We start from the raw sequence: 17,767 nt of genomic DNA on the forward strand, positions 1-17,767 counted from the left end.
TTATAGAAAGTTAAATTTCCTTTATTTTGAGTGTTGGCAGACATATGTGCGTCTTATATATCTAGAGATATATATTTCAAAAATATTTTGTCAAATATCATAAAAACTACTACTCCTGCAAAGATAAACATAATTGACTATATTTTAGTGAATTTAACTAGCTTTAATTTGAGCGCTGGCAGACATCTGTACTCTAATGGTTTCTGAAATGAAGTTTTTTATAAACTTATTTAACATACAACTATAAATCAATTTATTTTAGCCAATATCATGAATACTACTATTTCTACGAAGATTAATGTTCATAAACTTCTTTATAGTCCATTAAACTAGCTTTAATTTGAGTGCTAATAGACATCTGTACGTCACATAGTTCCTGAGATATAGATTTCTCAAAATAAATTAACTAACTACTAATCTTTCAGTAGATTATTAAAAGAATTTGCTTTTTAAAGAGCTATATATCGAGAACTTTTGGACGTAAATACCTCTTTTAGAGCTAACATTTCAGCAAATTTACTCTTCTTTAAATAATGTTCTCTAAGATTATCTAGTGTTGTTGTTAGTTTTTAAGATATAGAGCTCCGAATGAAAAATTTGTTTTGAGGTTAGTTTAAGGTTTTGAAACAGCCGCCATTTTTGATTCCCCCTACCTACACTTGGCAGACTCATCAGTTTTGTCTAGTAATTATACCTAGTTTTAATTAAAGTAATCAAAAACTGGGGTGAGATAACTGCCTTTTTTTCCCGGCTCTTATACTAAAAACTAGAGTTTGTGTCGTATTGGATGTTGTATTGTATTTGTAACTAGAGTTTACATTGTTTATAAGATAATTGTGTTCATAAACTATCTCCTACTAATTGTCTCTTGCGGGCTATATTTTGTACTTTATTTTCTTTTAATACAGTAGTTGTTAATTTAATCAGTTAAAACAGCAGGAATATCGATTGTACCATAAAATTACCATGTTATTCCTTAACCAATTATGTTTAAGAAAATGAAAAAAAAATCATGTTGAGCTTTTTTTTTTTTATTTTACAAAATGTATCGATAACAAAGAGTTTCTTTGAAGCCCAAAGGTCAGCCACCGCCCACTCTTTGATATGTCAGGAAGACCTTTCACGGACCGGGTGCGAGTTATAGTGGACATTTAGCACTTCTTTAGAAATATCTTCCGTATTCATCTTCAGACCTAACATTTTTAATTGATCATTTGTTTTAACTATTAAGATATAAACATCAATAATGAGTTTTAACTATTCATTTTTCTTAAGGTTCCATAAATGGGTCTATTATATGGTTTATAAAAATAAGTAGATAATGTATTTTGCAATCGATTTGTTTCAATAAGGAATTGATAGATATTTTTAGTATATTAGGTGAATGTGACAAAAACAAGGAATAAATTCTGTTAGTACAATCTCGATTCACCCTTAAAATTGGATAAACTGTATAATCCTTATCTATTATCAATGTTGATTATTTAGTTAAACCGTTTATTAAAATTAAATTAAAAGATCTGATAGGTTAATTATAAAAGTTTAAATTTATTTTAAATATTTTAACAGTTGCTTGGTTAAACACTTCGGTATGTAGCCAAAATGTTGAAGAAAAGAAAACCTGCTTATTTTTTAATACTAAATTTTAATCTAAAACCACAAAGAAATGACACTTTTTAAATCATTCCTGCATTAAAAATCTATTTTTTTTTTATGTTCCGATCATTTCCTCTTGCTTTATTTCATTTTTTTTCTTCTATGTCCATGTTATTTAAAATAATCTATATAATGTACCTATGAATGATGTTTTCATCAGACAATCTATTAATGAAAACAGATATTGCATATTTTCACGAGTCGTGTGTATCACTAAATTGTCATTGATATATCACTGTAAATTTTCTGATAAATCATTTATTGGAAATAAATAACTTATATAGCATAAATATCCTTAATAAATCTAAATCTGTTCCACTACAATCCACTAAGGGTCAGTGCAACGATGTGATTTGGTAAGAATCACGCTCGACCGCCAGATTTTTATCAAATTAAAGGTACCCAATTTATGAGGCTGAGTGGATCCCAGGAGGGCTCTAGAACCCACAGGGTTGCCTCACAGCTACAGTGAAACAGAAACTAATTTTGTGCCCGCCGGATTCGAACCCCGGTCCTTGGGGTTAGGAGCAGCGTGCCTTACTACGCTGCCACCGTACTCCCTTATCCTTAATAAATGCTCGAAACAATCCATCAGGACGCCTCTATACATCAATCACCAGTATAGTAGGTAAGAGACCATGTGGATGCTAAACACCAGATGGATAGACAGAATCAACAAAGATACGATAATGCAGGTTGGGGCGTCCATAGAACTACGAAGTCTGTAGAGTCTTCCAAAAAAAAAATCTTAAATGAATATCGGTAAAACAAATAATATGATTTACTAAATAAATTCATTTACTGTTTACTAACTTGACTATAATGTGGTAGACACTAACAAAGATCTTAAATAAACAACTGCCCTTCTTCTAAGTTCTTGAACAAATATCTTTCCAAAAAGAAAGACATCCATGAAAGGGCTAAAATAGGAGATAGAAGAAACGATTCTCGGGAAAATTAAGAGCTGTTTCTTGGAATATGATAGAATCAAGACTTGCCTTTGTCAGAATGAAAATCTTATAAGAAAGGAGTTGGCGATGTTTTAAAAATATATCACGTTCCTAGAAGGAAATATTGCTGGAAAGAAAGTAACCATATTGTTGTATTGGAGCAGATAAAAATATGGTAATTTATTTTTTTATCTGGTCTTTGTCAATATTTAGATTATAATTGAAGTATATTAATTAGACATATGTTTTTATTTTTATATAATCGTATATATAAATACTTTAATATGTCTATTATGAACTTGCTATTGTTTAACAATTTTAATAAATAATTATAATTTTTATTATTTATTGTAATTTCTTAAATGTGTCAATATTACTAGTGTTTCGTAGAATCTAGAAGTTAATAGGCCGGCTCAGAGACAAAATGATTCTATTTTCTATGGCTTCTTCAGGTCGCTAAATAAATTAATCAGAAAATCGCAGGAATGCAAAAATTAAAGTGATAGAGACGAATACGACAAAGTTACCAATAAAATACATGAATTACTATTGGAAATGTGATAGAAAAATGATTGAAGTTTAATTCAATAATATGTTTTGTGATTTTGAATTCTACTACAATCACATTTCCAATATTAATTTATATATTTTATTAGTAACTTAGACAAGGTGGTAAAAGATAGCAAAGGTGTATTAAAAAAGTAAAATATGTTTTCTTTCATCAACATATTTCAGGGGACTTCTTCAAAGAATGTGGCAAAGTCTCTTTAATAAGTCTCACCATACTCTCTGATGAAGTCCCCTGAAACGTGACGCCGAATTATTAAAAAAAAAAAAATATTTCCCCTGGAGAAAAAAGTCAGATAAATTAACAGTAAGGAAAAGACTGTCTACTGCTGTATTCTCAACATTTTATAAGTTAAGATATGAGAAAATATTTTCACTTTAATATTGATTCTCGTGTTTTAATACAGTTTATCTTTAATACTTTATCTTTTTTGACAATTAATACAGTTTATCATTTCCCATAATGCTCTAAGACTGGGTTAATAAGTGTTTAAAAAAGAAATTAACCATTTTTTTCATTGGTTTTAACTCTATAATTTCAAGAAGTCACAGGGTTCAATTTCTTATAGTAATTAAATATATTTAAGTAATAAATTTTCCTTTATTTTTTTCTTTTGCGCAGCACGTTCTCGGGAGTTTCGGTTCCCCATCCTCATCATATTTTATAAAATTATAACTGTTACAAATCCATAATTATTTATTAATTGATTTAATATGAATAACTTTAATCATTTAATATTAATAATATCTGTTTTTTTTAAATACATTTATAATTGTTGAAACATTCTTTATATACTGTAGATTGGATAATAGCTTCAAAGGTCATAGGAAAGCTATGTTAAATAAAAGAAAGGAAAAAGGAAAGTTCAGTAATATAATATTTTTATCATCATATATAAAATAAATTAAGGAGTCTACCAGGAAGTATCTAAATCATGATCTTTCTCCAGAAATGCCTTTAAATCGTATTATGTATTTTTCTTTCAAGAGCTGAAGCCAAGTTGCCTTAAACTCATAATTTTTAGATATAGAGTATTATCATAACTAATGTGGTAAACATAAAGGTGCTATCACTTTTATTAATAGTATAAGGAGAAGTTGGTACGAAATAATGTCACTGGAGTGAAGAACATTCTGTGGTTCTTTATAGAAATAAAATTACTGTATCATTTTTCAAAAGAAGAAAGAGACATTTTACTAACCACATTTGTTCACATGATTTTCCGTCATAACCGCAAACAATTTTACTCTTAAACCGACCTATTTTAAAATTATCTTTGAATTCATTTCGTATTTGAATTCCCCCAACATCTTTTTAATTTCTTCTGAATAACAGAGATGATTTTTAGAATAATCCGAGAAATCAAAATACTGATTCTGATACTGTTACATTTGTAATATTATTACCTATGTATATTATTTTAAACAAAAAATTCAATTGGTCTGATCGATATGAATTCACCAATCCATTTGTAATCAAACTTTATAAATTTTCTACATTGACTTTTTATTTGTCAGTTTTTGGTAAATAGTATGTTTCTATGTACATTGCAATTGAAAAAAATAACTAAATGAACATTCTATGTAAATTTTTTCATGAAGTTAAAAAGGAAATTCATCTTGAAAGAATATTTTTAAATACTCCTATCTGCATAGTTGCCTTGTATATTGTAAGAAGTAGTTTCAAGAAATTGAAAAAACGAATCCTAGACTTCATAATAGCAGTATAAAATCATGTTATACAATTAGCTTTCTCGTATCTCTTTAGTTAAGGACACAATTTAAATTTTCTAATAAACACTGTAGTTTAGTTTTTTAGGCATGTATACATAAGTAATAGTATTTATCCAGTTTAATTTGATTCGAACTAAGTTAGGTTAAAATTCTATATATTATTATTATAAATTGAACAATGCTCATTACTGCACGATTTGGATGTTGCATACACATTTGTTTGTTTTTTACTGCGCAAAAATCTGAATTGTAATTATTATTCTTCACTGCAGTACCCAAACCTTCTCCTTATATTATATTTGCAGCCATCTATAACCAAACCATTATGTTAATAATGTCTATGTATATTTAAAGCAATGAATTAGTCACAAAAAAAAATTTTTAGTACAACATATAGCGAAATTTTATTACTGTTGATTTTTAAATTTAATTAATTAAGTCCTATTTTAAGATTCGAAAGACCCTTGTTTCATCATTTTCCGGATCACTGCGATGAGCAGTGGAACAAATGGAGTATCGATCATGTTCGGAACAAGGAGGTTGACAATTAATAAAGTAATAGGAAGATGGAAGGAACACAATACAAAATAAAAGATTTAATTGAATGGAAGCTTTTTCCAACCCCTTTAGATTTTTTTATTATTTCCTCTTATAAAGGCCAGCTGGGTTTTTAGTCTGTGGGATGTATGTACGACACAGGACTTCACTTGTGTGTTTTGTGTTGTGGGCAGTTTTGCATTTGTACGATTTGTTTTTGTTTTCGTTTGATTTCACGTATCCTACCTTAGTCAAGCGTTTGTGGCAGACTCAGTTTTATGTCAAAAACAAGTTATTCAATGGCAAAAGTATATAGACTAAAATAGATTATAAATATAGTTAAAGTAGTGAATACGAAAAAGCCTTTTTTAAAAAAAAAATTATTGTACATTTAGAGCAAAAATAACAATATAAGAAAATTCAAATACCGTGTAGACAGGCTCAGATCAAACTGATAACTAAGGGCTAAATTACAGAGAGTATGTAAATGTTATGTAAAACTTTGTTTACAATTCCATGTGAAAGAGTTGAGCTCAAACGACAGGATTTAATGAGCTAGATTATATTGTGTTAAGAATAAGGTAAAATAAAATAGGTAACTTATATATTACTTATGATTCATTTTAAATTCGTACTAGGAAATTAATTAAAAAATAATTTTATAATTTATTGAGAATTAAAATAATATTACATTGAAAGAATTAAAAAATACAATTTCGTTGCTACTAGAAAAAATAGTTCTGAATTAATTGAAAAAAAATACAGATATACAACCACAGTTATTATAATATTAATAATTCAGTGAATACTTGATGAAACAAATCTTAATAGATTTGAAAATCATTGTAAAAAGTAATTAATCATATTTTTATATATTTTATACAGAGGTTTGAACTGCTGAATATTCGTTAAATTGAGATTCACAAACTTTATTTGTTGATACCAACAAGGGATTTTATGAAATCCCTGATATTCATGTTGTTAATATATATTAAAAAAATGTTAAAACGATTGATGTATTTGGTATGAGAAATAATAACCAATTCGTAACTGAAATATTTAAAACGTCATGTAATGAGTCTAGTCTAGCAAAACCTAATACTTTATAATACTTACAATACTTACTTCGCATTATTGATTTCTGTACATTAGTTAATCACTAATATTACATTTAATACTATTTTATAAAACCTAATCTCCTTATCTTAGTATTGATTGTACACCTTTTTAATTGTCCAAGAGTAATGGAGTTTAAATCATTTACAATAATTAGGGATGAAATTTGTATCATTTCACTTATTTTTTCTATTTCTATAAACCAGTCTATACTTCCAGGAAATACTTCATCACATTTTTAACAGTTTAAAACTAGTTTAACATATTTTTGAAAATTTTACGTTTCTAATATATTTTTTTTTCTAAGCACTTATTTATTCTATATTTTCTATTTCATTTTAGATATTTCACCATTTTTTTTTACAGGAACATAGCTTTGTTTGTATTCTCCTTTTCACTTGGTACTTTCTGTATAGTTCAAAGGATATTTTTTTAAATTAGAAAAACAAATTGGTTAAAAATAAAAATTTTACCGAAGTTCATGAGCTTAGTTCTGGAGATTTTATTGCTTTCAAATACTTTAGTAATTACGTCTTTGGACGTGAAAGAACCGTTTAGTCGACAAAATAGATTATGCAAGATACGATTTTTATTTTGTGCTCGGGGAACAGAGCTTTTATACATGAAATGCATGCAGGGATGATCAGTCAATATCGCATGATATGAAGGCAGCGAGGTTAAGATCGGCGGGACATCAGAACTCGAATCAATCCAGCAGGACACCTCTACACAACAATGAATACCACTATAATTAGCAAGAGACAGTATGGGAGGAAAAAAACAGATGGATTGACAGCATCAACAAAGATGCGAAGAAAGCTGCATGCAGCAAACTAGATGGCGATTGCCCAAAACTGACAGGCTTGGAAAAGGCAGATCTAGAAGAATAGGCCAAAGGTTTAAAAGCTCTTTAGAAAGAAGATGCATCGCACTTGAAAAATTATTGATGATAAATAAATATTTAAATGGAGAACCAAAATTAAGTTTACAAATAAATTTGTTTTGGTTTTTCACTTTTATAACCTGATTTTAACAAATTAAAAGTGTGTATTTCATAATTTGCTAATTTTCAGTCTTTTTTTAAAAATTTAATGTCTACATTTAAATTTTTTTTGTATTATTTATGACTATGTTTTAATCACAAATTTATGTATGTCTGGTTACTTTTTTATATCATATCAATCCCATAAAAATGACAATGAAAGGCAAAACTTGGAAAAAACAAATGAATAAAGCTAACACTCCTGGGAAAGAGCAAGATGAGGGTTGGAGAATGTTTCGTGAAGAATCATGTCTAGAATTGTTTATTCGTTTCATTGAGTTATGGTAGTTCGAATGTGGTAAATCGGCATATCCCATGAAAAGTCCGTTGTAGCTGAGAGAGTTGTGGTGTAAGCATGACAAATGCAGCGAGGCCTATTCCGGCCTGGGCAGGTTGACTTTTATTTAGTGGCCTACGGAATAAAAACTCTAACTTTGCACTCTAGTTAGTGTAATTTGGTGCTTAACCTCTTGTAAGTTATAGCTTGTAGGACAAGCTTCTCATATCCTTCCTCATATTTTCACTTTCCTTGTGAGTGAATAATTTTTAAGAGCCATTCTGAAGTCATGAAGTCACCCTTTTTCTATATTTCCTCCCTATTTAAGACTAGAAAACTTTTCCTATTCCAATGATCGACTTGGATCCAAGGACTCAGTCCACTACCGTCTTGTAAGGTTTCGTTTTTTCCGATCGTTATGGCCCGTTCCACAGAATTGCCGTAATCCAAAGTTCAGTTCTTCCCTGTTTTCTGAGCCTTTATAGTACTCTCTCTCTCCTATTACCTGTATCCTCCTTCCTTTTGCACCATCAACGTCCTCGTAATCCAACCAGCTTACAATCTAATTAGACGCTCTCTAATTAGAGGATTATAAATTGATTAAGGTTTAATTTGATTATATTCAGTGATAATCGAAACATCAATAAATCGTCATAAAACATAGGTGTATTATGTCATAAATTCCCATTGTTAAAAATTACCTCAAAATAAATCAACATAATTTTTTGTTTAGAAAAAAATATTTCAATTAAGTATATACGAAACTAAATTAAATTTGAGAGATTTTTACTATTGTCCGTCATAGCCTATTCTAATTTAATACATATACTAGAATTTAAATGAAAGTAAGTACAGCAGGAATCCACTTAAATGGTGTCAGAAATTAAATTAAAATAATTTAATTAGTTAGGTGTTAACTGTATTCCAGCAGAGTAAAAAAAAATACTAACTTTATGATTAATAGTAAAACTGACTAATCGTTCGAACACTTAAATTAAATCTATCTAAAAAAAATATTTTAAATTGTCTCATCATGCATTCAGTTTTTTTTATTGAAATTTAATTTTCACATAAGATATAAATATTTATTTATTTTTCTATATACTTCAGATTAACCGAATGTCCCACTTCACGTGAAGCCTCAGGACAGATAAGCGGGGTGCGACTGGAATAATAACATTTTATCTGAGATCAATCTAGTTTATTCGCTGCTTGGCAATATAGCCCAATGCTGGGTACAGACTTCCTGAGCAACCAGCCCCGATTCATCGCGGGAAATTGCCTTCTGTTTCCAATTATTGATTCCTAATGCTATTAGGTCCTTCTCAACGTTATAGGTCTAGCGTCTCCTAGTACTTCTTTCTCTTCTAATCTATCAAGACAGTATTTTTGCATCGTTTGGTATCTTAAACTTTAGTGATAAGTTATACTGTCCTAAACACCTTTCATAGTATACAGTCAAATATGTGTTATTTTTCGCTGATGTCCTCAATCTAGGGGTTTGTTCGTCAATAAAGCATACATTTAGGTACCTATATTTACAGGGTGTTCCCGAGTTACAGGTGTCCTAACTACAAATATGTATTAAGCATCTCATAACAAGAATAAAATTCACTGTGAAGGTATGTCCGTTAATGCTTTGTTTAGGAGATATTCACGTCTAAATATTTTAGTTGTAATGAACTATTTAGGTAATTATAAATACTTTAACATTTCTATTAATTGTTATTAACAGTTATTACCTTGTGCATAAAGGCGGACTTGGCATCTTTCTTCCATAGCAGCAGCGGCCAAACGGCGCTGGAAATGTGTTACTGTCGCGCCCGAAATGTCAAACACCGCTGGATTTCTTTTGTTTTGAGTGACATTAAACAAAAGGTATACACAAGCCCGGTCATTGATCTTAGTTCTCTATGTATGAGCAAGGTTAAGAGGTTGTAAAACAACATTTTTTAGTACCGTTCCGTCCCTTCTGCTATGGAAGAAAAATGCCGAACCTGTCTTAATGGTCAATGTAATAATTTTTAACAACATTTAAAATAAATAAATGTTTACATTACATTTTTCAAGTAGTTGAAACACTTATTAATGTATTTATTATAAACTAAATAATTTATATCAATGAAAACCTTTAGGCGTACATTCCTAAACAAAGATTTAACGGGCATACCTTTTATAATGATTTTTTTTCTTGTTTTGAGATCTTTAATTTATCATACATAAAGACCTTAATGTTCCCTATGTAACCGATCTAGCCCGAACCAGATATCACTCCTTCCATTACAAACTCCCTAACCACTCAAACCTCCTAGTTTCTAACCTTACATCCTCTTCCATTGCTGACAATCCTCCGAGGCACCTGAAAAGAAGATGGCCCCGAGACCGTCTAATGTAAAATGTCATTAGAGTGTTACCAATGGGTAGTGGCTCTACACGCCTGTAAAACTCCATTTTAACTAAGATCAAATTTACTGAATGTATTATATAATATATAGTTGTAAATTTCAATAAAGATATTTAAAAAAAAATTAATTTATAATATTTAACTTTAGAACTTTACATAACTTACTGTTTATAGTTCAAAATATTATTTTAAAAAATAATAAATAAATCTTTATATACCTATGTAAGATGTTAATATACAATACCGTCTTATTTTTCTTTGTTTGTTTTTCTTCACTACTTTTATCTTAAAATAGTGATAAATTAATTTATATATTATTTAATTAAAGTGAAACTATCCATTTCCCGAAAATACTAAAATATTCATTTTCTGAAATGTTTATTCGACCTTTTGAGATTTTTCATAAAATATTCTAAGGAAAAATCAGCCTACATTATCATCCAAATTGCACCAAATTTTGGCTCCACTTTATCTAACTACGCATCTCAGGTTGTAATTTAAATGTAAAACCTCACCGTACATTTTTTCTCTTTCCGTAACGAAGGGGAATTTTTACTAGAAGTATAAAACTCTTCTATCTTATAAAAGATTGATGAGTAGATAAAATCCTAATCAGTAAATCATCTATTACCCTTGAAGTGTTTAATATATTATAAAAAAAGTAACTTTTCCCCAAACCTTGGGGAAGAAAGTTGTTTGAAACATTACACTTCATTCAAGTCTCTAGAAGTCAGAGTTTCCCAACTTAGAATTCTGGGAAGTCGAAAATTGAACTATGTGGGGCATACCTCTATTTCTGACATGGAACGAAGGGGATTTCCTCGGAAATATCTTGAAATTGGTTTGTTCAAAAGTGATTTTTGAGGCACGTTTGTTGTGTACTTGCGTGTAGAAACATTCTATAATACACATATATGAGAAACAATAATCAATTCAATAGTTCTAACAATAAGTCGTCACAAAAATATGGATTGCCGGATCCTCCCATCCCACGACCACACTTATGGTCCACTGGAAACGAACTACTGCTTCAAGATTATACTGAAAGTCATCTTAACTAGTCTAAACAGTTTCATTAGATCTATCATTGGGCACCAAGTCGCTCTTATGCCTCTAATCTCTTCGTATAGCCATCTTAACATTGCTTTTAACGTTTTCAACAGCAATGGGTTATTTGTTTCCTAACTCCCCAATTTCTTAAAGCCTCTCACAGGCATATTATGAGTACCATCATTCCTTGTTCATTTGTCCACTCCTTGAATGCCAGACTTATATAATAAAAAAAATGTAAAAGTTATTATTATATATTGGCATGTCATTTAATATACATAAATAAGTTAATGTTTTAAACTAATAATTTTATTATGATAATCCAATATCATGCATGATACACACGTATCACACAAGTTTCACTCACCACTTTACAAACCCAAGTTGTGTTGATTAGTGAGCTATTGTCGAAATTATCACTGTTTTAGTGATTTAGCGCAAATTATGAACAAAATGATCCCACCTTCCTGTTACTATTAAAATTCGTACTTCAGGGTTCTTCGAGGTGAGAATAATGAATATGAATTTTGTTCTTCTCGAGAATACAACAATTTAATTAAAGATTACAAAGTTGAAATGGAACCGGGTTAGATTGGGAGGTCTCGATTTTTCTCATTCTAATCTAATGTTTATTTTTATCTACTTTAGTTATTCATAAAATTCTTTAATATGTTCTATTGTATAAATAAATTATTGTTTAATATTTCTAACAATTAGCTTATAACTTATTTTTTTTTTTTTACAAATAAACAACAATTAAAGGTACTTCAGAGGTATATGTTCTAAAAATTCGTTATAAAAGCCATTTCAGGCTGTTAAAATAAGGGTAAGACCTATTTGATATTGAATAACATTTAATTGTTCATTGACCTGCCGAGTTAGATCATAATCTTTTGAGTCTTTTTCGAAAAAATCGAAAAAAAAGGTCAGAAATCCATTCTATAAAGTGGCACTTCTGGTTGGTCGATTTTATCGATAAATTTTACATCCTAGGTATATACCCACCTCTAATGTATTTTCAGTTTCGTACAACATTTCATTTTTGATATATTTTGTAAGAATAAAATATTTAAACTTAGGGGAATTCAAATCGTGTATATCCGCCGAAAACTTTAATTTGAAATTTTACACGATCACAATACCTCCTCCTACATATGTTCCATGTAATAGGTAATAGGTATAGGTAAGTGAAAGTAAACAAAAACATCGTTTTAACTTCTGACTGAATCAAATTAAAATTAATTCCCTTTTATTTAAATTCTTTTTTACTGTAATTATAGCCTTTTTGTTATACTACTAATTTCAGTTTAATTTTTCTGAATATATTTTGAGTTGATAAAAAGTTTTGTGGGAGCGCGGTGGCGCTGTGGTAAAGCGCGATGGTACTAACTCCAAGGACATAAGGTTTGAATTCTCCAGCGTCTTGTATTGTGTAAAAATCTGGAGATCGAACGTGATTCTGACTAAATCACCTCCTTGCGCTACGTTAGGTCTGGTAACAGAACATCCTTACAAAGTACTGAACCCCTGACCATTTATGGATTGTTGCGGTCCAGATTTTAATATTTTAATGAAATTTGTAAATAATAATTTTCTAAAAATCAAGCTCTTGTACTTTCGAATTTATGATGTTAACTGATGATGTACTCGTATTTTACTGGTCCATTATTTAATATTTATTAATTTTAATAATCCTTTCTGCTGGAAGAGTCTTATGGAATTAAAAGGATTTAGTGAATGACATAAATTCTTCCTTATTAAAAAACAATAGTTTATTTCATATCATCAGCAACGTTTCGGGAGATTTCCCCCATCTTCAGGCTGCTAAAAAAGAAATTCAACCAAACCATAAACATGTGCTTACAACAACACTCATATATCATATACACTCAAAGAACTATTTATAAATTATTTACTTGTTAACAAAAACCTATATATAAATTATTTGTAATATATAGGTTTTTGTTAACAAGTAAATAATTTATAAATAGTTCTTTGAGTGTATGTGATATATGAGTGTTGTTGTAAGCACATGTTTATGGTTTTGTTGAATTTGTTTTTTAGCAGCCTGAAGATGGGAGAAATCTCCCAAAACGTTGCTGATGATATGAAATAAACTATTGTTTTTTAATAAGGAAGAATTTATGTCATTCACTAAATCCTTTTAATTAATATTTATTGTTTTATAATCGAGATAAAAAACAGTAAGCTTCCCCAAATTTTATTATTTCGTTAGAACGGTCAGGCAGATAACATTAGCGAAACGGTTATGAACTTCTTAATGAACGAAGGTAGTAAATATAAAGCTAAACGAGATTAGTGAGAAATTAGCAAGAAACAGTGAGCAACTGGAATTAGCAAGGATAGCATCACCAAGGCGCCGCTCAACTTTTTCTTATCTAATTGTCCAACCCTTGTCGGGAAATTTATCCCCCTCCTTCCGTTCCGGGCTCTGAATACAGAGGACAACCAGTTTTCATAAGATTTTCCTAAGGAAGCAGTTTTTGATATGGAAATACAACTGTGTTTGTTATGATTAATCGGGACTTGGGAATGCTTCTGGAATTTGTAAGTGGTACGAGGGCTGGAAGTTGGAGTTCCCTCCCGCTACTCTACTCCAAGGACTCCACTTACTGTCGGTAGCCTTTGTATGGCCCGCTAAGTCCAAGGAGACAACTCCAGGTCAGTATCGATCTATCGAAGTCGACAATAGACCACTGTGGCTCTTTATCTATTGTATCAAATATTGAGGAGGCTTTTGAGGGGCCTCTCATTTCCGATATCCCTTATAAAATATCTATTGTTCGTTCTGAAAGCGGGGCCACTTTGAGCTCTCAGCGACTCCAACGGTGTTTGAGTTGGAGTATTCTTCCTTAAGGCTCACTTATTGCGTTACGATGCCTTTTATCCTGTTCAATTAAAGTGTTTTTCCACAGCCTTTGTAGTTTATTTAATAATATTTTGATCGAAAAGCTATTTGATGTAATTCAACAGAGGGGGTTCTTGTCAACGGTTTCTATTAAGAGTGAAAACAATATTAAGGAAGAGTATAGATAAAGATTCCAAATGGTTTGGGAAGTTTATTAAAAGTGAATCCCACCTAGAAAAATACTTAAAACTTGTACATCTATAGTCTATGAAGGTTTATTAGGTTCAATACTAAGTAAAGGAAACCTATTTCAGGCCATCTAGACAAGAGGTGATTCGTTCATGATCAAGGTCAAAATTTATTTTTTTTTCACCTGGTGCTTTCGATATACTGGAGAGTATATTCTAACCTTTTCTGATAGTAAGTAAGGATTTGTGTGTGTGTGTACAAAAAATATAGATTGCGAAATCAGCTGTTTCAAAAATATAATAGCTTTACAAATAGTTTTCTTTTGTAGCTATATACATATATATAATTTTTTTTTTTCAGAATTATCAAACCTATTATAATTTAACATAAAATTGCCTCATAAACATATTCATTCGGCAATCGCAAGTTAGCAACTATCCCGCTGTAATAAATGCAAAGAGATCTAGACCTGTGCAGCTCGTCCTTTCTGTTGCCAGCTTCCTTCTTTATCGATCAACTTTTAGTCTTTGTGCATCCCAAGCCACCCGTCAAGGGCACCATGTGTCGCTGAAGTCTAAAAAACTCATGCACTCAGTTTCCCGATTAGACAAAATTTCTTTTGACTTAATAATCTTATTCGCAGTAAAATTCGGATATGCGTAGAAAGTCATCAGTAAATTGTACGTTTAAATTTTTAGATAAAATTTGGTTATTAATTATTAAAAATAAATCGTTCACCGTTAATTAGCTGTTATATCTGAGTAATAAACAAAAATATAATTGCTTCAATAAAAATCAGAATACAATTTTTTAATCAGAAGTTATATCTATGTTGTTATATTTTCCATATATTTATTTATGTAAATACATTTTGAAATTTTTTGACAACATGCATTATGTTTGCACCAATAATTTTAAAAATTTACATTATGATATATTAAAGTAAAAATTTTTATAATTGTACTTGTGATATATAGTTTCAACGGATTCATAACAAACAAAATATTTTTATTTGGTTGACGAAGTTTGGTCAGTTTTCCTTCATACTACTACCAGACAGCCCTGACGAATCCCTGCAACTTGGGACGAAACTTTGGTTAACAATAAATAGTTTTCTTTTACTATTTTGATACCTTTATTGACCGCCACCCGGAATATTTTATTCATACGGTCAACCACCTTCTTCCAATATGAAGCAAAAAATAAAAACAATTGTAAAAAACAAAATTTAAAAAAGAAATTAAAATAATAATAGGAAAACATGATAATGTGAATAAAAAAGATGATTATAAAACAATGGAATTAATAAGAAAAATACGGTTAATAAAAAAATACAATTATTTATAAAGTAAAGATTTTATTTTATAAAATAAAAATAATGTTTAGTGGTTATGAAGATATAATTAAGTATTTAACAATAATAAAAAGTAATACAAAAATTATGTTATAAATATATTTCCCCAGTTGATATTAAACAACTATTTTTAATTTCAATCTAATGTTATTGTTGAATTGAAAACATTATATGGGAATTCAAAATTAAATAGGTATTGCGGTTTTTAATTTCTTACCTACTTTGATTGTTTCTTCCTTTTTTTTAAAGTAAATATTATACTCAATACTTCAGAACAATAATGCATAATATTTTTCAAATTTAAATTGAATATTATCGATAATAGATAATGTTTAATTATAGTTCATAAACCAAAATGATTTTTAGTATTTCTGCATAATACATTTGAAGTCGCGGTTAACATGCTGTATGAATGGGTCTGAAAGTGTGTAATGTGGAGATTAAATATTAGTTAAAAATGATACGAGATTATTTTACAGTTGTATATTCATGAAAAAAAGTAGAAATCGAATAGAAACTAAATTTATTATATAGCACCTTTGAAAAAGAATGACTTTAGTGTAAACGTTTCTTGAAGTTTAGTAATAGAGATAAAACTATAAATATTACCTAAAAGTAAGGATTTTAATTAATGGTAGTATTTTTTAAACTTATCCCTTATTTTGTAAGACATTATTTAAATGTGGGTTCTCAAACAACTCCTATCTTGAGATAGGTTCAGCGTTTCTGAAATATATAAATATATATAAACTTAATGACAATCACTATGAATGGGCCCTCATACCTCTGCAACTCTATTAGTCCTCACTTTCCTATATACCACTGTCCCAATATTTATTTTACCTATCAGGTCTCTGACATTCAAGTTATGTTGGGCCACTCTTCTACTTTTTTTCCTGCAAAGTACCTTCATCTTTCATCTTCTCCCGGCAAAGTACTACAGTAGTGCCATCAACGCCCTCTCATCCCAAAAAGAATTTCGAATGGGGTTCACGTGACTGTATGTAGACTGGTTGTATGCTGCGACTGCCCGTTTTATCGCGTCATCGGGTTATAGTCCTCTTTCTAGCTGGTACACTCGTAGGTGGTCACTTAAAACGCTGTGAAGTCGTTCTATACCTCCGCGGTTCTTTGGATGTTAAAAAGTGTTGAGGTGCCACATATATACTCTCATTTCCTCTTTGATGCTTGCATTGTCAAATTCAATTCTCCTTTTGATGTTTTGGATCTCTCAGGGTATCTACCATTGATGTGCATCGAATAAACGATCGATTAACGCCAATCTTTTCCGTTCTCCATAGCCGCTGGATCTTTTTTCATATCGTCACATTTCCAATATATAAATATGTTGTTCTCTGCATATTTGATCCTCTTTAACACCCGGTTGTGATCAGATAGTCACAATGATACTACCACCGTGCATGCTCTTCATCTTCAGCAACCCCGTGGTTTTTAGTCTTCCAAATAATCTGGTATCTCTTGTTGTTTATAATATCCTCCAGTTCCTCCATTTCACCGTCCTTTCTGTTGCACCCACTTCGAAGTGTAAAGCGAAATAGTTTATGAAAGCTAAACCAGAAAGGAATAGGTAGGTGGGCAGACGAAGAACCACGTACATACAATGCCCCGAGGGATTTGGTTGACAGAAACGGAAATTAATTACTCGAATCAAAAGTATGGCACAGGCATTGGAACTGAGGAGTTAAGAAGAGTAAATGTTTATTTATCTAACTAATTTAATTACGATGTCTTCTTGATTATTCTGAACTAGACTATTAAAATGAGATGTACCACATCTGGCATGCTTTGATTGATTTCGTAGTTATCAATCCTAACGGTATCTGAATAGTTGAAATGTTCCCAGAATGGTTATTTAATTTTAAAGCTATCAGCATTATTTTTGGATCCATTCGATAACAGCTTAATGATATATTTGTTTTTATTTTTCAAAACTTTGTCTGATTTTTTATTTTATTTTATTTTTTGCGTATGCATGCAAAAATGCTTACTCAGTGTAAAAAC

General features: G+C 30.1%; 1 protein-coding gene across 1 annotated transcript in view; it reads left to right on the forward strand.

The window, feature by feature from the left end:
* Octalpha2R (alpha2-adrenergic-like octopamine receptor) overlaps positions 1–17,767 on the forward strand; it is a 617,568-nt gene that overhangs the window by 110,044 nt on the left and 489,757 nt on the right. The window lies entirely within an intron of this gene.

The sequence above is a fragment of the Halyomorpha halys genome, unplaced genomic scaffold, assembly GCF_000696795.3.
Source record: "Halyomorpha halys isolate HHAL.00 unplaced genomic scaffold, Hhal_1.1 Scaffold216.1, whole genome shotgun sequence".
In the NCBI taxonomy this organism is placed as follows: Eukaryota; Metazoa; Arthropoda; class Insecta; order Hemiptera; family Pentatomidae; genus Halyomorpha; species Halyomorpha halys.